Source organism: Choloepus didactylus, chromosome 24 (genome assembly GCF_015220235.1).
Source record: "Choloepus didactylus isolate mChoDid1 chromosome 24, mChoDid1.pri, whole genome shotgun sequence".
Taxonomy (NCBI): Eukaryota; Metazoa; Chordata; class Mammalia; order Pilosa; family Megalonychidae; genus Choloepus; species Choloepus didactylus.
The window spans coordinates 3,160,121-3,186,325 of record NC_051330.1 but is presented as its reverse complement, the minus strand read 5'-3'; the positions used below and the strand labels follow the sequence as shown (position 1 = coordinate 3,186,325).

The 26,205-nt window shown below is 43.1% G+C and overlaps 3 protein-coding genes and 2 pseudogenes across 4 annotated transcripts in view; 2 read left to right on the top strand and 3 right to left on the bottom strand.

The window, feature by feature from the left end:
- LOC119519695 overlaps positions 1-19,880 on the bottom strand; it is a 42,952-nt pseudogene extending 23,072 nt beyond the window's left edge.
- Positions 1-26,205, bottom strand: part of LOC119520029 (immunity-related GTPase family M protein 1-like) — a 379,546-nt gene that overhangs the window by 164,630 nt on the left and 188,711 nt on the right. The gene's annotated exons all lie outside the window — the stretch shown is intronic.
- The window catches only part of LOC119520038 (immunity-related GTPase family M protein-like), a 215,708-nt gene that overhangs the window by 115,963 nt on the left and 73,540 nt on the right, over positions 1-26,205 (top strand). Inside the window, exon 1 of one of the 2 annotated variants that reach the window (XM_037817794.1) lies at positions 1,469-1,541. The exons of the other annotated variant lie outside the window; for it this stretch is intronic. The gene's annotated coding sequence lies outside the window, so the exon portion shown is untranslated. Of the gene's footprint in view, positions 1-1,468; positions 1,542-26,205 lie in introns of those variants that run through there. 2 annotated transcript variants of the gene reach the window in all.
- LOC119520025 (T-cell-specific guanine nucleotide triphosphate-binding protein 2-like) overlaps positions 1-26,205 on the bottom strand; it is a 212,247-nt gene that overhangs the window by 141,988 nt on the left and 44,054 nt on the right. The gene's annotated exons all lie outside the window — the stretch shown is intronic.
- Positions 1,421-6,711, top strand: LOC119520041 (annotated as a pseudogene).

Here is a 26,205-nt window from a genome sequence, read left to right as displayed (position 1 = left end):
ACTGACTGTGGAAACTGGCACGTTCACTCTGCAGTTATGTGCACGGGTGCAAGAGCCAGGGGCTCTCCTGCCTCACACCCCCTGCATCCCAGAAATGGCACAGTCTTGGAAATTCAGCTGCTCTCAGGAAAGTGAAGAGAATTATACGTAGATGATCTCTCAACGTGAACACACAAACAAGGGCTGAAAGACCCGAGGCCTGCATCCAACAGTGTCTCTGTGGAAAGAGCTTCTGAGAGTTCTGGGTCCCCACTCAGGCACCTGCTCCTCACTGGGGCATTTCTGGTGGGTCGGCCATGTCCCTGGGAGGTACCCCATGGCCCTTAGTGTGTCTGAAAATCTGAAGCTGTTTTTTTCCTTTCAGTAAACCCCAAACTGTCTTGGAGGCTGCCCAGGATGGTAACAAGGGTTTATGTAGAGCAATAAATAGAGAGCCAGGTATTATAAGCCACCCATGGAAATCAGAGTAATCAGGGGGTCAGAGGAAAACTTTTAGGGGCAGGGTTCCTGGAATAAGCAGGGTCCTTACAGGAAGGCAGAGAAACCTGAGTCAGGGGAGGGGCTGAAGAGCTCTCTGCAGGATAGGGCCTTTGTGTTCCCAAGACCAGTGGGAGGGAGAGAGTCAGCACTGGAGCTGAGCAGGGGCCAGGCAAGCCCAGTCAGCAACTTCCCATAAGTGTCTGCATTTACCTGGGGTCAGGACTCACTTAGGGTGAGTGAGGGCACGGGCTCTGGGAGGGAGTCTGCAGGGTCAGGGCCAGGACACTCTGACCCTGAGCTCCAGGGCTCCCCTCTGAACCCGCCTCTCTGCAGGGGGAGGCTCTGCACAAGCTTCCCTGTGTCGGGCAGAGGCGGAGCTGCAGCCCCTCCCCCTCCTGCAGCCCCTCCCCTCCTGCGGCCCCTCCCCCTCCTGCAGCCCCTCCTCTCCTGCAGCCCCTCCCCCTCCTGCAGCCCCTCCCCCTCCTGCAGCCCCTCCCCCCTGCAGCCCCCCTCCTGCAGCCCCCCCCTCCTGCAGCCCCCCTCCTGCAGCCCCTCCCCCTCCTGCGGCCCCTCCCCTCCTGCAGCCCCTCCCCCTCCTGCAGCCCCTCCCCCCTGCAGCCCCTCCCCCTCCTGCAGCCCCTCCCCCTGGTAGGAGAAAGTGAAACCTGCCTGCTGGGGCTGTAGGGGAAGTCACCTGATTTCCAGGAATTGACAAGGAAAACAGCAGTTGAGGCCCTCCCCATAGGGGTGGGGTAGAGAGAAGGATTTAGATCTAAAAACAACAGAGCAGTGAGGAGGTCCAGACTTCAGAAGAAATTCCCAAAGCATCTGAAGATCCTTTTCCAGCAACTCTTCTCTCCGTCTCTCTCTGTTCTTCCTACTATAACCCTTCCATAACTCCTGTCCATCCTTCCTAGGCAGACAAGCCTGGATTCGGGTTTTGGAATATCCCAGAGGGATCTGCTTCTGCCTGGGAGGACAGAGAACCTTCCCCAGGAGGGGGTGACGTCCCAGGAGTGCCCCTGACCCCTGCAAGGATCACCCTCTGCTTCCAGGAGCTGGTAAGTGAGATGCTCCTAGGGTGGAAACTTGGCTAATAACTTTGCTAATGAGCCTGGGGGTCTGGGTTATTTAGTTTCGATGATGAATTCAGAGCAGGGCCCCTCTCTGACATTCTTCAGGGAGCCAGGAGAGGACTCGATTACCTTTGTTCTTTTGAACCCACCCTGGATGGGAGTGTGCCCCTCACCTATATAATCCCGGCATTTGGGGTTTCTTGCTGATTGAAGTGCTGGGATACTGGAGCACGGCATGACCTACACAGAGCCCGGCATGGGAATCCACAGTCCACGGCCTTCAGCCTGCATGCCTGCCGTAGGGCAAGACGTCTATTTAGTGGCTTCTGACCTGCATTTTTTTAAAGGTTGGCAGAATAGAATAGGTCAGAATAGACCAGAACAGAAAGGCTAGGAGATTAGAAGGTATGAAAGTGCAGATTGGAGAGAAAGCAAATTGTTTCCTGATACTTTTACCTCAGGTGTCTGCATGTACTTCTGTGCTTGTGGGAGAGAGTGTGCAGAATGAGCGAGTACATGCCCATGTGCTAAGGTGTGTAACTTGCATGCGTGTCTGTGACTGCACACTGATGGGGAGTGGGAGTGCTCTGAACCAGTGTGACTATGAGTGTGTGGACATGTGACAGCATCAGTGTGAGAATGTGTGTACTTCAAGCGTGCAGAAGTGTGTGTGCCTGAAGGACTAGACTTCAGTGTGATTAACTGTGTTCACAGTGATACTGTGTGTGTGCGCTCAGAGCACGTGTGAGTGTGTGGGTTGTAAACATGCATCAGAATAAGTATGGGAGTGTGTTTGCATACCATGTGTGTGTGAAAGGCCTGCCGGAGCACACTAGAAGCAGAAAATCATCCTTGAATCAATCTTTAACACCTGGTGGCTTGGAGCCTCTGGAGCAACCTGATATTGTGAAGAAATAATGGTCGATGGTTAAGCCATAGCCTGGAAGGGGAGCAAATACTTGGAGGAGCCATTTTCCCTCCTTCCCCAAGATGAGGCCAATTCCACAAGCCTGATTTCACAATTTCAAAAGAAGGACACTTACTTTGTATATGACCTTATGTTCTCTGGCCTGATAAGGTCAGTTAAGTTTTAAACACAGAGAGACATCAACAGGGGAAGGTTACTGTTACCTGCCTAGTCTCTTCCTGGTCATGAAGAATTTACTGAAAACTGTGAAGGACGAGAATATTATTACCCTTTATAGAGTAGAAGAGGGGGAGGCCTCGTGGGGTCTGTCAGCTGTTCAGTAGAGTATTTTTGCTTTTCAAATGATCTAAGAGAGAAATTCAAGATAATGTGAGTGCATGTGGTGGGTTGTGGGCAGATGTGGACAAATCAGGGAGAATGATCTAGGAGCTGCTGCCCAATTAGTCTCCTTTCTGGCTGACATGGACCCAAGGGAAGCCCTGATTAGAACATTAACCTTTTTGTAGATGCAGATAAGGACAATGTTCAGTGGAAGCAGAATACATAAGCTATTCCAAATCTAGAAGAAAACCTTCAGTGAGGTCTAGATCTGCCACCCTGGAATTCACACAGCAACTGTCCACCTGGCACAGGGCAGATGTGGACACCTCCCGGGGGATCTCCAAGGCCCCTGGGCCACTGTTATCCAGGGAACCTGCTGTGTGTTGCGAATGGTCAAGATAGGACACGAAAAGACTGGGAGGTACCCGGAAAAGGGAGGATACTCTTCAGAACTTAAGAAAAAGTAAACAGATTTCCAACCATCCCCATTTCCTTCTGCCTCCACTGAACACACCTACGTCTCCCTCCAAGACAAGCCTGGTGAACCAAACACACCTACTCACAAGTGCTGCAAACACAGTATGTGAAGCTGACTGATAAGAGGCAGAAACAAACGTGGGGTTAAGTACCAGATGGTTATCCTGGAACCACAGAGCTCCCTTCCAGCTGGTCATTCTAGAATGTTCCCCATCCTGGACCCAGCCCAGGGCTCATTCTCCTCACCTCCAACCAGCACTGCTCCTTCATACAACCCCCACCTCCACGCTAGCCCCTCACCTAGCTCAGTGCAATGGGCACTTGCCTTCAGGTAGAGGCACTGTCCCTGCTATCCTGTGGCACCAACGTCTTTTCACAGGGACCCCAGGTGGAGGAGCTTGACAGTGTACTGTGGGCACAGGCCTCAGGGGCTGACGGTCTCATGCAGATGGGATCATCAGTGATGGTTGCATTTCCATGATCTCTTACTTTGAATTCTTGGCATTTTTATCTGATAATTTATTAGGTATTTCCATCTGTTAATGTTTGCAAAATTCCTGCCAAAGGTTCTGGAAGATGGGGACATTTTGTTCTTTTTCCTTTACAATTGCAAATCAGTGTTGTTGTTGCTTTTAATGTAGTGTGAGTTGGTAGAATGAGAGAAAGAAGGCAGTAGTTTCTATTCTTTCCAAAAATGAAGAGAAGGGACATTCAGGGAGGGGCCATGGCAGATGGATAATAGGGCAGAGATGTCCCCAAAGGAAGCCCCTCAGTATCCAGCAAAAACCAGGACACAGAGCAGGGGAATCTGTATTAAGCAATCTTGTCTGCCTCTTCCACCAAGTCAGAAACACAGAACCACTCCATTGGGATCAAATTGGATCCCTCATTCATTTGTTGTGTAATTTGGGGATAAATTATTATCTGTAAGATTCTTTCTTCATCATTAACCAGTGATAATAATATTACTTATTCATTAGAGTTCAGGGAAGATTAAATGAGATAATGCATGTCAAGGATGCAGCACAGACAGACTCACAGACACAAGACCTTAATACCCCTTAGTAAGAAGTCAGAGGCTGGAGGGACAACAAGAGGATAGCCTTCCTTGGAGGTCCCACTAAGACCACAGAACATTCACTGGGAGATTTCAGTCAGCCCTGCAGAGATATTTGACTGGACCGTATCATGAAACCCTTACAAGGGCCCTGTGATGTGGCAGCATTACTCTCCCCTCTGCAAGGGCCACAGGTCTGTGTGCTCAGCAGTTGTCCATGTTGCATGTGTCCAAGCTGGTCTCTGCTTCTGGGTGTCCTGAGGTCCTTCCCTTCCTTGGAGAAGCAGCATCCTGAGGAATCTGGGAGGTGAAAGGGGATGTGGGTTGTGTCCCAGAGGGGATTGGGGACAAGGAGCTACTATATACAGGACCTAATGGGTGGATGTGAAACTTTTCCCATAGATGGAACATGGCGTCTTCTGAGGCAATAACCTGGGCAGTTAGATGTGGGGATGGTGTCCCCAGAAACTTTATAGGAAGATCCAGGTGGGTCTGGCCATAGCCTCTCAGAGGACAGAGTGGGCCATGGGAGGAACCACAAGGCAACTACTACTCAGCCAAGGAAGTGATCCTGAAGTTAAAGATTTTAAAAAGTGTTGATCACACAAGAGAAGACAGTAGTAGTTTCTTAGGAGAGAGTATCAGCAGTCTCTCCCAGCTCGTGTGATTGTGAAAGCCCATCAGCCAGGCTGCAACCTGGAGTAGAATCCACCAGGTAACCCAACCACTTCTCTCTTCTAATCCTGCCCACACAGTGCTTCAGATCACATTACAGTGGTTCAGCCAACCAGGAAATGTGACCTTTACAAAGAGCTTTAATACTTACATAAATAACTAGTAATGTACAAATGTAAGTGCTGATTTAAAAATAAGTAGGAGATTATATGAAAAGCTTGTTAAGCAGAAATAGAAAGCCCGTCACCTGCTGAAGGAGATGAGGGTCAGGCACATATAAGGTATGGCAAGCACTGGTGAAGGTTATCTAAAATTTTCATGGGAATGTATTGAGGAATGAGAAAAAAACACTTTACAGTGATAAAAAATAAAAAATTCGTGACTGAGAAAGTAAAATGCGGTGAGAAATTTTAGTGCTTAGAAATGAATCATTCCATATGAAAAGCCCCCCATAAGCACCTGCTCCCTCTGCCCATTGGGGCATTTCAAATGGTCATCCCCTCACCCAGTGAGGTTAGACGGGGGACGGGTGCTCACCCACCGTGGATGACCTGCTGCCCCAGTCCACTTGCACCCACTGTCCCACCTTGGGGCTGACCCTTGGCCCAGCAGCTGCAGAATATTCCTCATGGGTCCTCCCCACAAGCCAGAGGGCTGTGCACATCACCAAATAGCACGTTTGCTTGCTTTGTTTGTAATCTTTGCTGCCAGCTTGGTTTTGGATCTAAAACCCTGGGCTTAAGCTGTCAGATTTCCTTGCTTTCCTGTGTGCTTGGCCATCTTTACCCTGCACTTCCTACTTCTTCAGGTCACTCCGCTGCTCACAGACATGGAAGAGTCCCCAGTGCCCCCTCACACTCCATTGTCTGCATCCTTCCCCTGTGTTGTGAAACACCATTTGGGCAGCTGCATTCCAGCTGAGGCAGAGGCCTTGAGAATTGAGAAAACCTGGACAGATGGGAAATTACCACAGATGGTTTCTCTGGTCAGGCAGACTGTGAGGACAGTGTCCTGCACACCTGTGGACATCGCAGTGACGGGGGACTCTGGCAATGGCATGTCCTCCTTCATCAACGCACTGCGGGGCATCGGGCATGAGGAGGAGGCCGCGGCTCTCACTGGGGTGGTGAGAACAACCCTCGTGCCTCCTACTCATCCTCCCATTTTCCAAATGTGCTGCTGTGGGACCTGCCCGGCACAGGGGCTACTACCCAAAGCCTGGAGAGCTATCAGCAGGAAATGCAGTTCAGCCTGTATGATCTCTTCATCATCATCACATCTGAGCAGTTCAGCATGAATCACATGAGGCTTGCCAGGACCATCGAGCACATGGGAAAGTTCTATGTGGTGTGGACCAAGCTAGACAGGGACCTCAGCACGAGTGCCTTCAGGGAGGGAGAGCTCCAGCAGAATATCCGAGGAAATATCCTAGAAAATCTCCAGTAGGAATGGGTGTGTGAACCCCTATATTCCTGGTCTTCAGTCTTGACCATTCTTTGCATGACTTCCCAAAGCTTAGGGACACATTGCAGAAGGATGTCACCAACCTCAGGTGCCACGGTCCGTTCTTAAATGCATCCCCTTCTTAGGTAAATTTGTCATTCATTATTTTAGATAGCTGAAACAAAAACACTTCCTCATGATAGTTGTCGAGGACAGCAAGACCATCCTGAGTAAAGTCCTGAAGGTCTCCTTTATTGCAGGTGAAGGCCAACTTGGGAAGAGTCCAACAGGCTCATTCACTGGGATTCTTTTCTCAGCAGGATACTTTTTTCTCCACTGGAAGAGATAGACATTTGACTTAACATTCTCTGCTTATTTCTAATGCTTGTAGATTGCTTGAAATCAGTTATGAAAATTTTTTATCCTTCTACTGCCAAATACAGTACGCAAGTGTTTGTTGAAATCATTAAATATGTTTCCTTGGATTGCAATATAGAAATTTTCTTTCAGTTAAAAATATCAAGTTATGTCCTGGTCAGTCTCTCTTTTTTTTCCTAATACATTAATGTTAACATCATTTCTCCTCATTAATGTCTTTTCATTCACTCTTTTCTGTTCCTTTTCTCTTTCGTTTCCCTGAACCTGCTGAGAAATAGTCAGTGATACAGTGGGTTACTTTACAACTTTAAGGACAGCTGGACAGTGTGGTTGAAACTGTTCTTTAGAATCTGTGGGGTGATGGGGCTGGGATTCCCAGGCAGTCAGCAAAGCTGCCTCAGAGATGCTTATCCTTCCCTCCATTCTCTTTCAGGTGCCTAAAATCCATCAATATATTCAAAGGTAAAGCAGGCTTTGCATTAGGGTCGTGACAAGCAATACATGGCATCAACCAATTGAGGAATAAGAGGGGAATTTAATAAGGAGGGTATTTGCAAAGATGTGGGCAGGTGTAGGAGACCACCAAGAGAAAGTGTTTACCCCTGAGTGAACAACAGCGGGGAGTGACCTCTGCAGGCCTGAAAGGTCAGGGAGAGGAGCAGGTTGTTGGAACCTGGAGATGGCAGCGGTAGACAGGAGCTGTCACCTCAGTAGACTGAGGTCCCCTAAACCTGCCCCTTAGCAAGGGAAATGGGGATAATCAAATGCCTGATCTTGAGGTCTCCAGCCAGTGCTGCCCCTGGGCCAAATCCAAACATAATCCAGAGGGAGAGAGACCGCATTTATATAGCCTATGTGTGCCAGCCTTTTTGGATACTAAAAGGGTGGAGAAGGTGGATTTGGAGTATAAAGTAAATTAAGCACGAGAAAGTATTGAAAATAATTGCAAAGCGATTGCAATGACACTAGTACCAAAAGGACAATGACCAATTAAAAGAGCAAACATGGACAATTGTCACACAAAGTGGAAAGCATAGCTGATCGCTCAGGCTCTTTGAGAGCATTTTTCCATTCAGTAATACACCTTTACAGTCATAGCCCTGAATGAAATGTCGGCAACCCCTTGCTGCTCCTGCCTTAAGTCTATAGCAAAACTACTCGTCCCCGTTCACACGCAGCCCCTGCAACGGCTCCTTCTTCACCGGTGTGTGTCCCAGGTCATTCATTGATCAAGGGAGCAAGACAAAGAGCTAGTTTTCTTCACCTCTGTCATCCTGACCTCACCCCAAAATACATGATCCCATCAATGTCACAGATATATCCCCCCCTGCTCACCGCTTCTCAGCTCGGCAGTTGCAATAGTTTGCCCCTTTGCATCCCTCCAAATGTTCCCCACAACACCCTGGATGTGTTTATCTAAACTTTATGTATGAACAGTGACCAGACATCCAGGGAGGCCTTGGAAAGTCCCAGGTTTCAATTATTTTCAATGTTTCCTAATTTGGGAGATATATTTTATGGACCCCTTATAAGTTTCACTACCCTGTTTAGTGCCCTGACATGGCAGTGTCCTATATGCTTAATGAATTAATAGAGAACCTCCTTGTGTGATTGCAGTTGTAAGAGGAAGGCAAGGGACATGCATGACACCAGAAGGAAAGATAGAGGGTAAAGTCTGGGATTGTATAACACAGCAAACCCTAGAGTGGCCAATGATGGTGATCAGGTGTACAGATACAAGAATGTTTGCACATGAGGGAAAACAAGTGAATGTCAACATACCAAGGGCTTGAAAATGGGACGGTTTAGGGGGGAAAATATATTCAGTGCAAACTAGACTCCACAATAAACAGCAACATTGTAATATGCTTCCATTAATTTTAATGAAGGCAATATACAAAAACTAAATGTCAATAAGTGGAGGACGTAAGGGAAGGTATGGGATTCTTGGTGGTGGTGTTTTTGTCTGACATTTTCACTATTTTATTTTACATTTTTCTCATTTCTTTTTAAATTTTTTTTATCTTCCATTTACTTTTTCTTGTCTTCTTTCTTTGTGGAAGAAATGGCGGTGTCCTCATATAGATTGTGGTGGTGAATGCATGACTATGGGATTATACCTAGAACCATTGATTGTTTAATTAGGATGGATTGTCTGGTGTGTGACTTAAACTGTTTAAAATATCAGAGGGATACAAGTGGGGGGAAATGTGGAGAGAGGTGTGTTCCTACTCACTGTTGGTGGGAAGTAGGATGGTGTAGCCCATCTGGAGGGCAGTGTGGTGGTTCCAGAGGAAGCTAAGATGGGGATGCCAAATGATCCTGCAACACAATTATTAGGTATATACAGCCACATGATTTTGCATCCCCATTGGTGTGAATATACTTGGTCGTAATGAGAACAGGGACATGAATGGACATTTGCACACTGGTGTTTATGGTGGCAGTATCCACAATTTGCAATGGATGGGAGTGACATAAGGGTACACTGACTGATAAACAGAATTGTGAACTATGGTGTATAAATAAAATGGGATATTGAGTGACTGCAAGAAGGAATGACATTATGAGGCATGCAACTAGGTGAATGGACTTTGAAGACAATATGTTGAGTGAAATAAGCCAGAAATGGAAAATACAAAGATTATAATGCCACATTAATATGGATTAATTATAACATGCAAGCCCTGACATTTGAATTTGAAAGCATAGTTGATCAGGGGAAGGCTTGTTGTAAAGGTTCTTAGATTGTAAGCTCTTACAGCAGTTAGATCTATTCCTGAGTTGCAATGGTTATTTCTAAATTCTGAGATGATGAGCTGTTTGTGTATAACCTGGTTGGACACTGGAACTTTGGGAATCTGTGTGACACCTGAGACTTAGAGACAGACTTTGGCAGCTATGAATGTCAGTAGTACCCCATAGAGCAACTGTTAAAGAAACTCTGAAAGACATCAGACTTCAGTTAGTGACATGAATGAAATGAAGTTGGTTAGGACTAAGGTAAATCAGACTAATGGGTAAAGGATGATGTTGATTTTGTCTTAAAACTTCAACTTCTATGTGAAGCCAAAGGAGGAGAGGTTTCCTTCATATAGAATCTCTATTTTCTGTAGCACACTAGACAATTTAACTTGTATGGTTAGTTTATTCAAAAACCATAGTTACATGGAATCTTGAATAGGGAATGAGAACTGTTTGGTTTCTACAGCATAGTGTGAAGTCCTGATACAACCCAGAGTAATCTGTCCAGAGAATAAAAAAGTATCTGCAAACACCCCTTGTGGGACTGGGGAAAATGTGGATGTATTAAACTTACCCATCTGAGGAATTCCTGATATTCTCACAAGCATTGGGGACTACCAATTTAGATGGAGGAATGCTTGATCTTGGGGCTGCCCTTATGAAGCTTGTTTCTGCAAAGGAGAGGCTTAGTCAACTTACAATTGTCCCTAAGCATCTATGCCTCAGAACCCCTTTTGTTGCTCAGATGTGGCCTCTCTCTCTAAGCCAACTCTGCAGGAGGACTTGCTGCCCTCCCCCTTATGTGGGGCATGACTCCCAGTCATGTAAATTTCCCTGGCATTGTGGGACATGACTCCTGGGGATGAGCCTGGACCCAGAATCATGGAATTGAGAAAGCCTTCTTGGACCAAAAGGGGGAGGAGAAATGAAACAAAATTAAGTTTCAGTCACTGAGAGTTTCAAATGGGGTTAAAAGGTCATGCTGAAGGTTATTCTTATGCATTACATAGATGTCCCTTTTTAGTATTTACTGTATTAGAATAGGTAGAAGGAAATACCTGAAATTGTTGAACTGTAACCCAGTAGCCTTGATTCCTGAAGAGAATTGGATAACTATATAACTTATATGGTGTGAGCATGTGACTGTGAAAAATTTGTGTCTCACACTCCCTTTATCCAGTGTATTGACAGATGGGTAGAAAAATGGGAACAAAATGTACATGAATAATAGGGTGTGTGGGGGGTATGGGATATTTTTGGTGTTCTTTATTACCTTTATTTTAATTTTTATTCTTATTTTTTTGTGTAATGAAAATATTCAAAAGTTAATTGTGGTGATGAATGCAAACTATATTTATGATATTGTGAACAATTCATTGTACAATTCAGATGATTGTAAGGTATGTAAATATATCTCAATAAAAATGCATTTAAAACTAAAAGGAAAGCAAGAACCTCCCTGCCTGTCTCTCCCCTCATTTCCCACCACTTTTCAGCTTGTGCTCTTTGTTCCAACAGCAGCAGTCTACCTGTGGCTCCCCAGAGGTACCAAGCATTTTGTCACTCTGTGTCTTTTTCTTCTCCTTACATGTAAGTCTCTTCCCTCTGCCATTTGCCCAGCTCACGCTAACCCATCCTTCAAAATGTAGGTTAGCTATCATTTCATCCATGGAAGCCTTCTCTGATAACTCAGACTGGGTCAAAACCTTTGACTATTTCTCCAGCTCTCAGCACAACAGTCTGTAGAACATGATAGTAACTAAGTGGGCAATCTGCGCATTTGAGGCTCTGAAGCATCTCTGAGACCATATACACTGGTGTCCCTGATCCAAGTCCAGGTTGAGTTGGAGAATAAGATCCCCACCTGGGTTTGGTAATTGGAAAGTATGCAATTATGTGACAATAAGAAGCAGAACAATACGGCTGAATGTTGAAGATGGTCCCAGTTTCCAAGTTCCTTGAGTAACTTGGGATTTCAGACCAATTGCCCATGTGCCTTCCATGAGAGTGTAGAAGTAGCTGAGGTAGGGGCTTGGTTCTGGGGTGAGGAATGAGGGGCTCTAATCAATACAGTCCAAGCCTGAGATAGTGACACAACCATGCACATCCCAGCAGATACAGGCATGGTTAGAAAACCACACCTGTGGGTCAGACATGCCAACAACACGGCACCACACAATCACTCAACTTAGGTGCAACCCAGGGGAAAGGGAAATGGGAAACCCTGAGTGTGGTAAATTTTCCCAGAATTCCTTCATGGGATGTGGATTCAAAATAGAAATTAAATTCCATAATAGGAAGAAAATAAGCCTACCTGCTTGTCTGAGCCTGCTTCACTTGAGAAGCAGGCTCAGATTTCTTACTTCTGTTATTCATATCTACATCCCCATCACCCAATCACCATGTGTAAGCACATGTTTCTTGAACTGCACTCCTCATATTCTACAAAAGGATACCTCCACCCTGAAAGCAAGCATGATTCAGGGGGAGAAAAGAAGGGTGGGGAAAACATTCTACTGCCATCCACTAGAATGGGGGAAGGAGATGGAATTTCAAGTGAAGGGGGTAAGGAGAACTGCACGTGTGTTGTCCGGGGATGTGTAGGATGCAGAGCAGATGGACTTCTGGAGTTATGTCGGAAAGACTATATAAGTCTTATGTGATATTAGGTGGGAAAAAATGTTTAAACACAGACAGGGTTTCTGTAATCAAAAGAAATCAGTGCTAACATTTAATGGAATTAACAATTCATAACCTTAAAAACACTTTAGTCCAATCATAGATTTTTGGTTTGCTCAAACTTCCAGAATGGAATATACCAGAAATGTGTTGACTTTTCAATGAGGATTTAGTAGTTAACAAATTTAAAGTTACAAGGCTGTGTAAATGCCCAAATTGAGGCATAAACAGGAAGATGCCTTCTCTGAAGAAATGCTGCTGGCATTCAGGACACCTCTGCCACGTGAGAGCATGTGTGGCCGACATCTGCTGCTCCTTCTCTCCAGGTTTCATGGTTTCCAGCTTCTAGACTCAGTGGTTTCCTCTCTCGGCTTCTATGCCTGTGTTCTTCTCTCTCTGCTTCTCCAGGGCTTTTCTCTGTGCTCCATGTGTTTCATCTCTCTACATCGTTGTGTGTTTTATCCTCTCATAAAGGACTCCAGTAACAGGGTGAAGACCCACCTTGACTGGGCTGGGTCACATCTCAATTGAAATAACCTAACATAAAATCCCACCTCCAATAGGCCTGGACCCAAAGGAATGGATTAAAAGAAACTGGCCTTCTCTGGAGTGCATAACAGCTCCAAACCAGCACACATAGCTGAACACAGAATGAAAGAACAGAGCTGAACTGTACTTTAGAGACACAAGGTCTTTGATTATTCAAAGAGCAGTCCTAAATTATCATTTCATGATGTAAGATAAATTGAGTTGAAGAGTGCTTACATTCAATTGTCATACGGGCACTGTAACAAAGTCATTCATCCAAATGGGACCAAGTTCCTAATTGAATAGTTTGCATCTTCCAATTTCTTCAATAAAGTAAATGGAGTTTCTCTGTTTTTTATGGTTATGCATCACTTATGGTATGAAGATTCTAATGTCAAAATTTTTCACAATACGGTGATGACTTTAGTTAACTCCAAAAGTTGAAACTGGGTTAATAGTAAAGATTTGATCTTAAAATAAAGTATTTTTGTGTTTCTTCTGCCAAATAATTCTCAAATCAAAAAAATCTCATATGTCAAAAAATTCTCAAATCCTCCCTTGAAATAGTAGAATAACATTTTAAGCTAATATTTTATTAGAGATGTTGTAGGTTTACAGAAATATACAGAAAATAATGAGTTTTCATATACCCCACTTATATACCCAGTTTTCTTTATCATCAACATGTTGGATTAGTGTTGACTTTGCTACAATTGGTGAAAGGATATTATAATTGTATTAAAACCTTTAGTGAATATTTTGCATTATGGTACACTTTTTGTGTTGCAGAGTCATACAAAGAAGCTCTGTACCAATTAAGCATTAATTCCCCATTCCCAACCCCACTCTACACCTGCTAACCTATATTCCAGTTTTTGATTCTATGAACTAGCCTATTCTCATCATTTCATATCAGTGAAATGATAAAACATGTATACTTTTGTGCCTGGTTTACTTCATCCAGCATAATGGCTTCAGGGTTCCTCTATGTTGCATGACTCAGAACTTTATTCTTTCTGTGGCTGAATAATATTCCTTTGTATTTATATCCCACTAATTGTTTAGTCATTCATCTCTTGATGGACACGTGGGTTGCTCCCATCTTTTGGTAATTGTGAAACACTGCTGCTGAGAACATCAGTTTACATATGTCTGTTTGAACCTCAGCTTTCAATTATTTAGGGTATGTACCTACAAGTGGGATTGTCAGGTTATGTGACTATTCTCTACTGAGGAATCACCATATTGTTTCCATAGCAGCTACAGAATTTATATTCCCATCAACAATGAATGGTTGGTTTTAATTCTCCCCATACTCTGCAACACTTATTTTCTATTTACTTCAAGTAGCCATTCCAAAAGGTAAGGAATGGAATCTCATTGTGGTTTTGATTTGCAGTTCCCTAATAGCTAATTATTTTGAGTCTCTTCTGTTGTTCTTTTTAAGAAAGTTATGGGATTACAGAACAATCATGCATAAATTAAAGGGTTCCCATTACCGCCCCAAAATCAACACCTTGCATTCCTGTGGATCACTTGTTACAAGTGAAAATGACAGATTTTTAAGTATATTATTAATTAAAGTCCATGGTTTAAATTTGGGTTCACTGTGTAGTGGAGTTTCATGGATATTTTTCAAAATTTTTATTCTGTTACCGTATATACAACCTAACATTTCCCCCTTTAATCGTATTTAGATACATATATTTCAGTGCTGTTCACTGTATTCAAAATGTTGTGCTCCTGCAGAGTAATATCTCTTACGTATATAGCTGCAAAAATGTTCAAAAAATACAAGCAAACCGAATCCAACAGCATATTAAAAGAATAATACACCATGATCAAGTGGTATTTATTCCTGCTATCCAAGGTTGGTTCAACATAAGAAAATCAATTAATGTAATGCAACACATTGACAGAATGAAGGAAAAAATACTTGTGATCTCAATTGATGGCAAAAGTGCATTTGTCAGAATACAGCATCTTTTCTTGATAAAACTACATAGAGCACTAGAACAGAAGGAAATTTGCACAACATGACAAAGGGTATATATGAAAAGCCCGCATCTAATATCCTTCTTAACGGTGAAGACTGAAAATTTCCCCACCAAGATCAGAAACAAAACAAGGATGTCCACTCTCACCACTGTTATTCAATGTTTTACTGGAAGTTCTTGCCAGGGAAATTAGGCAAGAAAAAGATAAAAATCTTCCAAAAAGGCAAGGAAGAAGTAATACTTTCTCTATTTGCAGATGATATGATTGTATGTAGAGAAAATCCTGAAAAATTCACAACAAAGCTCACAGAGCTAAACCATAAATCAGAACATTTGAGAAACTTTTCATGTGATTTTTAGCCATTTGTATATATTCTTTGTAGAAATGTCTATCCATGTCTTTTGCCCATTTGTTCTTGGACTGTTTGTCTTTTTCTTGTTGAATTGTATGAATTATATTTTCTAGACATTAAACTCTTATTGGATATGTGGTTTCAAATATTTTCTCCAATTATATAGGTCATGTTTCACTTTCATAATGAATTTCTCTAGTGCACAAAATTTTTAATTTTGATAAAGTCAATTTATCCATTTTCCCTTTTGTTTTCATTCTTTTCATGTAAATTCTAAGGAACCATTGCCTATCACAAAATCTTCAATATACTTCCCTATGATTTCTCTGAGAAGTGTATGGTTTTCATTGTTTACTTTGGTTCTTGAACCATTTTGAGTTTTTTTTTTTTTTAATATGGTGAGAGGTAGGGTTCCACTTTCTTTCTTTTGCATATGGAGGTCCAGTTTTCCCAGAACCATTAGTTGAAGCTGTTAGTTTTTCCTAACTGAGTGCACAAGGCATCTTAGTTGAAAATCAGTTTGCCAGAAGTTTAAAATGAACTTTGTCACAGATTTTATTTTTATTCATTAATGCAGGGTCGTGGTAATGCTAGAGTCATTTGAGGGAAAAAATCCTGGAGACAAGACAGTAAGGTTGAGTACAAAACTGCTTTCTGTCCTATCAGCAATGAACCATGATCTTTGTCCTTATCTTTTCTATTGCATGGAAGGTAAATCATAGTTCCTTATCAGTTTACAAATAAACTGCCTGGTCCCTAATTTACTCTGTAAACAGGGTTATGTTATCTGCCCCCACATCCAGAGGTCAGATGGACTTAGGCAGGCACATTAGACAGTGATCTAGCATGGCATAAGAGCATGTAATCATCACATTTGCATTTTTTCATGTTTTGGATAAATGCTTAGTAGTTTATTTGAAATAAAAAACAATAAATGGTGGAAAATTTAATTTTCTCATCAACTTTGTGATAACCCCACTAAGTGACCTCATGAGCTTACCATAATCAGTATCACAACAGTATATAAACTGTGCAAATTATCTTGCACATCAGGAAAATTCCTGAAATCTGTCTTCTTTTTCCTCATTTCTAGCTGTATAACTAAAAGCAACAGCTGTATTTACAGCATGCTTGCTTTAAAACGAACAATGTACAACCCCATTTATCTGTAATTGGATCATCTTGCTATATGAATTTCAAGATTGTGGGATCTAATTTAATTTAACATAAGCCTTAATCTGCATCAGATCTCATCTCCTCTGATGGGCTCTCTGAGGAGAAGTAAAATCACCACCACAAATTGTGATCCACTAGCAAATAAATCAATTGAGAACCAAAATTTCACCTTTATTACTTCCCAGAATTAAATATAGCACCAGTTTCTTTCCTTCTTCTGCCCTTGACTCTGATTTTACCTGATTGAATTGTGATGTAGATGATATTCTGGGAAATCTGAGGTTGGATTGTTAGATGACTTGCAGCCTCCTACTGGGTCTCTTACATCAGTGTCTCTAGGAGCCCTGAAGTGTAGGTAAGTGTTTGGGAAAGGCCAGAGGTCGGTGCTCCGGTGGACAGTAGAAGCTGGGTCTAGTCTTTCCACTGTTCCCACCAAAGCCTGTGAGTGAAGATACCTCTACCCTCTAGATTAGACCTTTGCCAGCTGGATCTCTGGGAAACCCATATGATGCTGCCTTGAACAGAATTCCTGACCCATGAAATGATGAGAAACAGTGAAATGGTTGTTGTTTTAAGCCATCAAGCTTTGTGGTAGTTTGTTTTGCAGAAGTAGACAAATTGAAATAGTTGTCAACATGTGCTGGGTTATAGGATGTGAGCTCATGTGAGAACCAAAAACAATTTGCTAACCTGATGACCCTTTCCCTAATTGGAGGATTCCACTTAAGGTAAGCTGTGTCCCGACAGGCAGGCATGTTCACCCAGATCACTGCCTTTCATTGGTCTGAGTGAAGTAGGAATAAGAAAGAAAAAGAATGAGTCCTCCAAATGCAAGTTCTTTGATTGATCACCTTCTCCCAGTAGAAAAATATGAACTGATGGCCATCACCTACCATATACCTCCGTGGAAGGAGAAAGGAGTGGGGTGGGAGCCTTGGGGCAGGTGCATGATGGAAAGTAGCACTTCATGGAGCTAGAAGCTTCGAAGAAAGTCCTCACACTCTCAGATGACCCGTCACTGCTACCCTGTTTATTCAGGACGCGTCTGGCGTTGATGGTCCAACCTGAACCTGGTGGCCTGGGGAGTGCCATGTTTTTACTACCTTCTGAAAGTTTCCTTTTAGTCCAAGCCCTTTACTATTTTATTTTAATAATCACACTTTACATTTCCAATAGCTTTATCTTTCCCTCCTAATGGGCCTTTATTTACAGCCTCCAGCTCTTTGATGTGTGCAGTAGTCAATCAAGTAATATTTACTGAGTGGCTGCTGTCTGTCAGGCATTTACATAGGTCTCAGGATGTAGTAGGAATTTTGTTTCTCTCTGAAGATGCAAAACATAATGGGATATTTTCTACTCTCCCATTTCCTTCTATTTTCTCTGTTATCTCTGAGTAGTACTGTAGAAGTCTGTGTCACTGCCACAGTAAATATTAGGTTTGTAATCACTGTGATCCTTGACTGTGTTTTCATATATGAGTGCATGTGTTGTGTCTGTACATATACATCTGTTTATGTATATATGTGTATTTGTATACATATACATGCACATATATATGTGTGTTCTTATATATACATAAATAGCTGTTTTAAAGTCTAAAAAAATACAAATTAGTAGCAGTAGTCCTAGTATGACTTTAGAGTTTAAATAGTAAATGGTGTGGGAGTGTCAGAGGAGCCCAGTACCCACCCGTGAAGTCCATTCAGACAAAGGTATAAATCCAAGGGCCTTAGACAGCAGCTCACAGAGAACTTAAAGAACATGACTGAAGAGGCTTCTTTGAATGCAAATGTGTTCAAATATCATATTATCCACCTCAGAAAGGGCAGTCACAAGTACCAAACACATTGTACTCCACATATGAAGTACTCATGACAGGCAGGTCCTGTCCAGTTCTTAAATAATAACAGAAATATTAAAAGCAAGGATCCAAAATATCTGAACAATAAGAGATTTTAAGCTTGTTTGGAGAACAATGCATTCCCTTCCTTTGCTGCAATATCTAAAATAGAACAAATCAAAACAAAACTGTGCTCAGCTCAACAAATCCACTCCTAGTTCTGAACCCTTGAGGAAGTTGTATACAGATGCAGCAGAAGATATTTTCAAGGATGTTTATAACAGCAATTCTTGGAAGAGAGAGAGATAAAAGAAAGCACTGTTAAGAACTCAAATCCAGATATCCATTGGTAACAAATGGACAAATAAAATGTATTATATTCACAAAATAGAAGGAACCGTAGCTCTATGTAAAACACACTTGAAATTTAGAAACAATTTGCACACTAAAAGCAACTTACCAGATGATGGCACTGAAAATAATTCCATTTTTCTAAAATACTGAAGTAAGCAAAATTAAAGGAAACTAAATAAGAAAGGAAGGGAAATGAGAAAAAATTATCTAGCTGTGCTTTTAGAGGAAGTTGTTGAGGGACGGGCCATGGGGCACAGCATATGGGTTGATTCAGTGACACAGAAAACACTTGAATTCCTAATTTGGGAGGTGAGTTCACAGATATTTATTTTAGTGTTCTGCTTTAGTGCACACATGCACACACACACATATACACACACACCACACATCCTATTGTAGGTGTTGAATATATGTTACACTTAGAAAAAATAACAGAGGAAAATCTCCAAAACTGAACAAAGATGTAAGTGGTTATTTTAAAGAGCCTTGTGTTGAGTAGGTAAATGGAAGTGAGTCTGGGGGATGAGAGATGAGAAGAAAAAAATTAGGAGAAAACCCAAAAGACTCAAATACAGAGGAAAGATGTTAGCTTTAAATAATAAAGGAATGGGAGAACTAGGAAAATAACTTTTATCCCATACTCCAGTCCAAGCTAATTTGGTCAATGAAATTGAGCAAAGCTAGGGAATGGAATGTATTATGGTGCTGGCACACAGAGAAGGGTCAAGGCTGGAGAAATATGGGGGATCACAAACCTGCTCCTTCTGGAGATTGTCCAGCATATTTTCTTTGGTTTCCTATTGGAGCTGACCCACCCTGAGGGCACTCATGCTGAGGTCCTGGAAAGTCTTGGTCCAAACGACAGAGAACTTCTTTCCCCTGCTCTCCATGGTGTTGGCAAGCCTCACAGTGTTCACACTGGAGTGTTCAGATGAAGAGATCATACTGACTGAACTGCCTTTCCAGCAGGTAGTTCTCCAGGCTCTGGGTGGTAGACCCTGTGCCGGGCAGGTCCCACAGCAGCACATTTGGAAAATGGGAGGATGAGTAGGAGGCACGAGTGAGGGTGGTTCTCACCACCCCAGTGGGAGCCGCGGCCTCCTCCTCGTGCCCGATGCCCCACAGTGTGTTGATGAAGGAGGACATGCCATTGCCAGAGTCCCCCGTCACTGCGATGTCCACAGGTGTGCAGGACACTGTCCTCACAGTCTCCCTGACCACAGAGATCACCTCTGGCCACTTCCCAGCTGCCCAGGCCTTCTCAATGCTCAATGCCTCTGCCTCAGCTGGAATGTTCAAGCCCAAATGGTGTGGGCCACAGAGGGGAAGGACGCAGATAATGCAGTGTGAGGGGACACTGGGGACTCTGCCATAACCGTGGGCTGTTGGGTGACCAGCAGAGAACAGCAGGGGGTGAGGATGGCCAAGCGCACAGGGGGCCAAGAGAGTCTTACTGGGCATCCCAAGCCCAGGGTTTTAGATCCATGACCAAGCTGACAGCAAAGACATTTGCTTGAGAAACAAAGTGAGCCTTTTGAAAACAATGTGAAAGCTCTTTAAGCATTTAAACGGAGTCCTATATGATCCAGCAATTCCATTTCTATGTATTTTCCCAAGAAAAGTGCAAACAAATATCCACAAAAAAACTTGTACTTTAAGGTTCATGGCAACATTATTCATAATAGCCCAAACTGGAAAAAACCCATGTCCGTCAACTGATGAATGGATAAATGAAATGAAGTATAATCAAATGATGTATGTTACTTGGTAGTAGAAACAAAGGAAGTACTGAAACACATTAAAACATGGATGAACCTTGAAAACATGAGGCTAAGTGAAATAAGTGAGTCATGAAGGACCACAAGTTGTAATGTCCCATTTATATGAACAATCAAGAACAGGCAAATCCATAGAGACAGAAAGTGGATTGGTGGTTGCTTTGGGCAGTGGGTGGGAGGGTGTTAGGGGAATGGTAGGTGACAGCAGGTTATTAAAGATTTCTCTTAAGGTAACAAAAATGTTCTAGTTTTGATTGTGGTACTGGTAGAACAACTTTCCACATATACTAAATGATATTGAATTATACACTTCGGACAGGTGAATTGTAGAGTGTGTAGATTACATCTCAGTAAAGCAGTTTTAAAAACGTAGCTAAAGCAGTCTATCAGGCCAGGTTCACATTCTTGTAGGATGAGGTCCTACAACCTCATCCTACAAGTGTAGGATGGGATTTAACAGTCATTAAGAGATGGAAATGCCTTAGAAAATTATCAGATTATCAGAAAAAAATATGCCAAGGGTACAGAATGAGAGATCAGGGAAACACCGCCATCACTCATCCCCTCTGTATTGAGAACACAAGTCTTTGAGCCTGTGCCCACAGGAAGCCTTCAGGTTCCTGTGAAAAACTGTGGTGCCACAGGACAGCAAGGACAGTGCCTTACACCTGAAGGGAAGTGCAGGTTGCACTGAGCGAGGTGAGGGGCCAGCATGGTAGGGGGTGAGGCATGTAGGGCCAATGAGGGTTGGATGTGAGAGAATGAGTCCTGGGCTATTTCCAGGCTGGGGAACATTCTGGAATGGGCAGTGACCAACTGAAAGGGAGCTCTGTTGTGCCAGGGTCACCTTCTGGTCCTTCAGCTCAAGTTTGTTTATCTTGGCCTCTTATCACTCAAGTTCAAATTCTGTGTTTGCAGCATTTGTGTCTCCACGCAGGATGGTTTCCCTTTCCTCCCAGGCAGAAATCTTGATTCTTGGACCCATTTGCTCAGGAAGGGGGACTCGGTTGTGGAGGAGGACTTGTCAAAGGAAGACCAGAGAGAGAGCAAGAGTTAGTGAAGGAGAGTCCAATTACCTGCATTTCTGTCTCACCCCTGACCCGTGGTGACTCTCCTGCCCACCTCTCGCCCTCTCTAGATAAAAGTCCTTTTCTAGAGCGGATGTCACACTTGGTGTTACTTAAAAAAAATCAGGGTTCAGTTTCTCTTCCTGGAAATGGCTGTGTTGTTGAGAAAGGAGGAAATGTGAGCTGCCTTCACTTATCTATTCTCGTTAATACTTGGAGCTTTTCAGCAGGAGCCAGAGTCCCTCATTCCTCCTTGGCCTCTCACCCTAAGTGGTCAACCCGTCTGCAAAAGTCTGGATGGAGCTAGGATAGTGTTAACATCTGGCAGATTTTAGTCACAGCCCGAGTGAGACAGACTTCAGCAGTTTCTGCTTCCTGCTCTCCCTGTTGTGACTATGTGAGCAAAGACAGCACTGGTAAAAGGGCAGGGACAAAACAACCAGGAGGGAGAGTTGCAGAACTTTGGACCTGAGTGAACACAGCATTTAGTCTTAGTGTTTGAGCAGATTCTTAATTGACCTAAGACTCCAGCACTCGTCTTCCTCACAGAAATAGGTGAGAGACACGGACGTTGGAGGAGATCCACCTTTGGGGACTCCTCTGGGGACAGTGGGGCTGGATGTGGGGTAGGGTGGGTGGGCAGGTGACGCAGCCTTTAGAGCATGAGGGGCTTGTTGACTGGATGCCTTAAGCAGAGGCAAGAGGTTTTCAGACCACACAGAGCCTGTGTTTGAAGGTGCCATTTGTGAGGAAGCTTCACTAGGGCAGCCTAGCATTAGACAGCCCTCCCTGGAGTCAGGTCTGTGTGTTACCTGCTGATGTTTACCTGTTCCGAAGTTGTATGGAGTCATTTCTTCATGTGGGAATCACTTGCCCCAAAGTTCAATGTGCTCCCCCTTTTTAATAGCAACTCAGCACTTCCTGCTCCCCACACACAGCCTGGTGAGAGCAGGTCAGGTGTGAATCTCAGGCTTCTACCTACTGAGAGATTTGGGGCCCATGAGCCCCAGCTTGGGTCCCAGGATCTTTGGAAATAAAGCAGCAATGACTCTTCTGACAACTGTGGTGGGCACACTGAGAAAACCTCCTAGGTGCCCTGTCTCCTAGAGCCCCACGCAGGTCTTGCTTGCAAGGATCCCCACGTCTCACCATCACTTCCAGCACCTCTCGGGGCCCAGAAGACGGTTTCCAATGCTGTGGGCAGCCTCTCTGCTCTCCTTGATGTAGTGACAACAAGGCACATTTGTCAAAATAGAAGAAAGCATATGTTTATTAGATTTGAATTTTTGGAAACTGTGGTGGGGCAGAGTGGTGAGGTAAGAGCCAGATGCAGCGAATTGGAGAGGGGTGGGAAAGAAGAGACTTTGATGAGGATCTGGGGATGGAGAAGAGACAGGAGGGGCTTCCCTGGTGGGGAGGTATGGCAGGGGAAGAACACAGAAAGCGGAGGGTGCAGTGGGCATCTGGTAGGTGAGAAAGGGCCCTGGACCTGGGCTGAGGTCCTGGATCCCCCTGATGCCATCTGGTGTCCAGAGCTGTTCTTTGATTTGTTTCTAATCCCCACTATCATAAAACATCATATTGATGATTGATGGTGCATTACATGAAGGCACCTTAGAAATTCTGAAGAATTTATTTATGCAAACTCCTAACATTATTCTGTTCCTCTAATGGGCTTATTTAAAGACACAAGGTAAAGGAGTCTCATCCAGCTCAAAGAGAAGATGAGGAGTGGTGGGAGGTCCAGGGCAGTGTGCTGTGCATCTGGGCCTCCCCCAGAAGGGAAATGCAGGAAAGAGTGACCACAAAGGATCCAAACTTCTCTCTTAGTTGGATCTCTTCCAACCTAGCTTCTACCGGTTATGGCCTCCTTTCTACTCCTTAGATGCACGTGTTGTTGGCATTTTGTTGTGTCCATGGGTGATTTGCAAACTAATTTTTAACCTGAATGATCTGAACATAGACCCACAGAACCACATTCCCACCAAAGGAATCAGATGCTTGTTGATCTTCTGTGCAGTACAGGGGATACTCAGTGAAGATGCACTGCAATCAGTGGGTGCTGGAAAAACACAGTTGCCCAGACCTGCCCCTATAGGAATTTTGATTCAGCCTCCCAAATTCTTGAGAGATTGAGAAAGAGAGAGACAGAGAAAGTAATGTTGATTCCTGGCCATCCAATTCTACTGCTTTGAGTTGAATGTTCTCCACAAGTTCCATCTGCTTTATTAAAGAAGGCAAAGGTTAGGAGAAAGGGGGCTATTCCCTAACAGAGACTTTAGGACAGGAGCAATGAAAGTCCTGTCAAGTGCATGGCTTGCTTCATTGCATGAACCAAAGCACAGGCTTATGCTTTCTCTTCAGTTATTGAAAAATATAAGAAGCATCCTCTATGCGTCAAGCACTAATGAGGTCCCTGGGGAAAAGGCTATTAAAATACAAATACAGTCACTATAGTCCTAGGCCTTAGGAAGCTAATGTTATACATAAGCAATGTTTTCTTAATGCGTTTTAAAAAAAAATTGATAAAACTCCAGGATTTATCAACTTCAGTGGATTCAGGTTTTCCCAGGGTCAACTAATTATATATTTGTTTTTTTTTTTTCATATGTGGAGGAAAAGTAGGATGAGTTAATATATTTTTCCCCAAACAGATGACAAAAACTAAATTGGAACCACCTAATGCTGATAAAGTTATGGGAGACAGCCAATTCCATGTCATGCTGGGAAGTGCAAATTATGACAAATTTTGGAAGGCAACCTTATGTTTATTTTATTTTATTTTTTTAATTCATGTTTATTGAGATATATTCACATACCATGCAGTCATACAAAACAAAGTATGCATTCAGTTGTTTACAGTACCACTATATAGCTGTGCATTCATCACCAAAATTAATTTTTGACATTTTTATTACCACACACTCAAAAATAATAATAAAAATTAAAGTGAAAAAGAACACTAAAAGTAAAAAAGAACACTGGGTTCCTTTTTTTTTTAAACTCCCCCAGTTTTCTACTCATCTATCCATAAACTAGACAAAGGGGAGTGTGGTCCACATGGCTTTCCCAATCACATTGTCACCCCTCATAAGCTACATTTTTATACAATCATCTTCAAGATTCACGGGTTCTGGGTGGTAGTTTGATAGTTTCAGGTATTTACTGCTAGCTGTTCCAATTCATTAGAACCTAAAAAGGGTTGTCTATATTGTGCGTAAGAGTGCCCACCAGAGTGATCTCTCAGCTCCTTTGGAATCTCTCTGCCACTGAAGCTTATTTCATTTCCTTTCACATCCCCCTTTTGGTCAAGAAGATGTTCTCCATCCCACAATGCTGGGTCTACATTCCTCCCCGGGAGTCATATTCCATGTTGCTAGGGAGATTCACTCCCCTGGGTGTCTGATCCCACGTAGCGGGGAGGGCAGTGATTTCACCTGCCAAGTTGGCTTAGCTAGAGAGAGAGGGCCACATGTGAGCAACAAAGAGGCATTCGAGAGGAGGCTCTTAGGCACAATTATAGGGAGACCTAGTCTCTCCTTTGCAGCAAGAGTCTTCCCAAGGGCAAATCCTGTGGTAGAGGGCTGAGCCCATCAAACCACCAGTCCCCTATGTCTGTGAGCACATCAGCAACCATCGAGGTGGGGGAGCCCAACACCCTTGCATTCTCCACCAGCTTCTCAAGGGGGCTCTGCATATTTTTTTCATTTTTTTTAATTAACTCTTTTTTTTTTTAAGTCAACGATATCAAAAAAATTTAAAAAAACATAACATATAAAAAAAAAGTTTCAAACAAACCATAACAAGGGAGTAAGAAAAAGACAACTAACCTAAGATATCTGCTTTACTTCCAACATATTCCTACTCTACCCCAAGAAAATAACCTAATATAGCGTATGTTTATTTTAAAAAGTAAGTTGACAGGATTTATTAAATTTGATTTCACTGAATTCCACACATCTTTTCTTAAGTTATCCATCTCTGAGTCTCCAAATTTCTTATTATCATTTGTGGTTTACATGCAAATTTCAGAAGCACGTTTCAACTTTCCTAAGGGTATACTACACATTGCTTTCAACAGAAAAAACAAGAGTTGGGATGGTTAGGAAGTGAAGGTTGTGTCCGTGTGTGTGTGTGTGTGTGTGTGTGTGTGTGTGTGTGTGTCTGTCACACAGAGGATCCTTTCTCTGCAGAGCTCAGCAATGGGTAGAGTTATGTAAGCTTAGAAATAGCTTTTCCGAGTGTGCAATAAGAGGGGTGATGGTCATACTCTGCATGCCTGTGTCTGGTGGGAAGTCTTGGGGAGACATTGAGCCTTACTTCCTGCCTGCAGAAAGGACAGAGAGGAACTCCTCATGGGAGAGGGGAATGCTGGGCTTTGCAGAACTGTGAAGCTTATGTCTGAAGGTGACTTTTTCATGAGAAAGTTGTAAGAAAATTTGGAATAAGCAAAAAGATGACTGGGTGTCCTGAATGGAAATTTATGCCTCGTTTAATGCATACTCTTCAGAGTTTTCTGAATCTAATCTTTCATTCCTTTGGAGCTATTTTACAGCTATATACATTTTGATAACTGACAGTGATGCAAAATAGTTCATCATCATAAGCATGGAAATAAATATGTCTGTGGAGGTTCCATTGACTTTCCTCCTTCACCATGTAAGAACACAATTTTCCTCTATTAGCACATTCATGTAAATACTACTAAGCTATTATTATGCCTGATCTTTGGGATTCTCCTTTCAACCAATTGTAACATCTGCCTGATGACTTCATTTATAAGGAGTTACATCCACTCCTTAGTTGGAGTTCATTTTATATTTATATATTTGTCATGTTTTTTCTTCATTTGA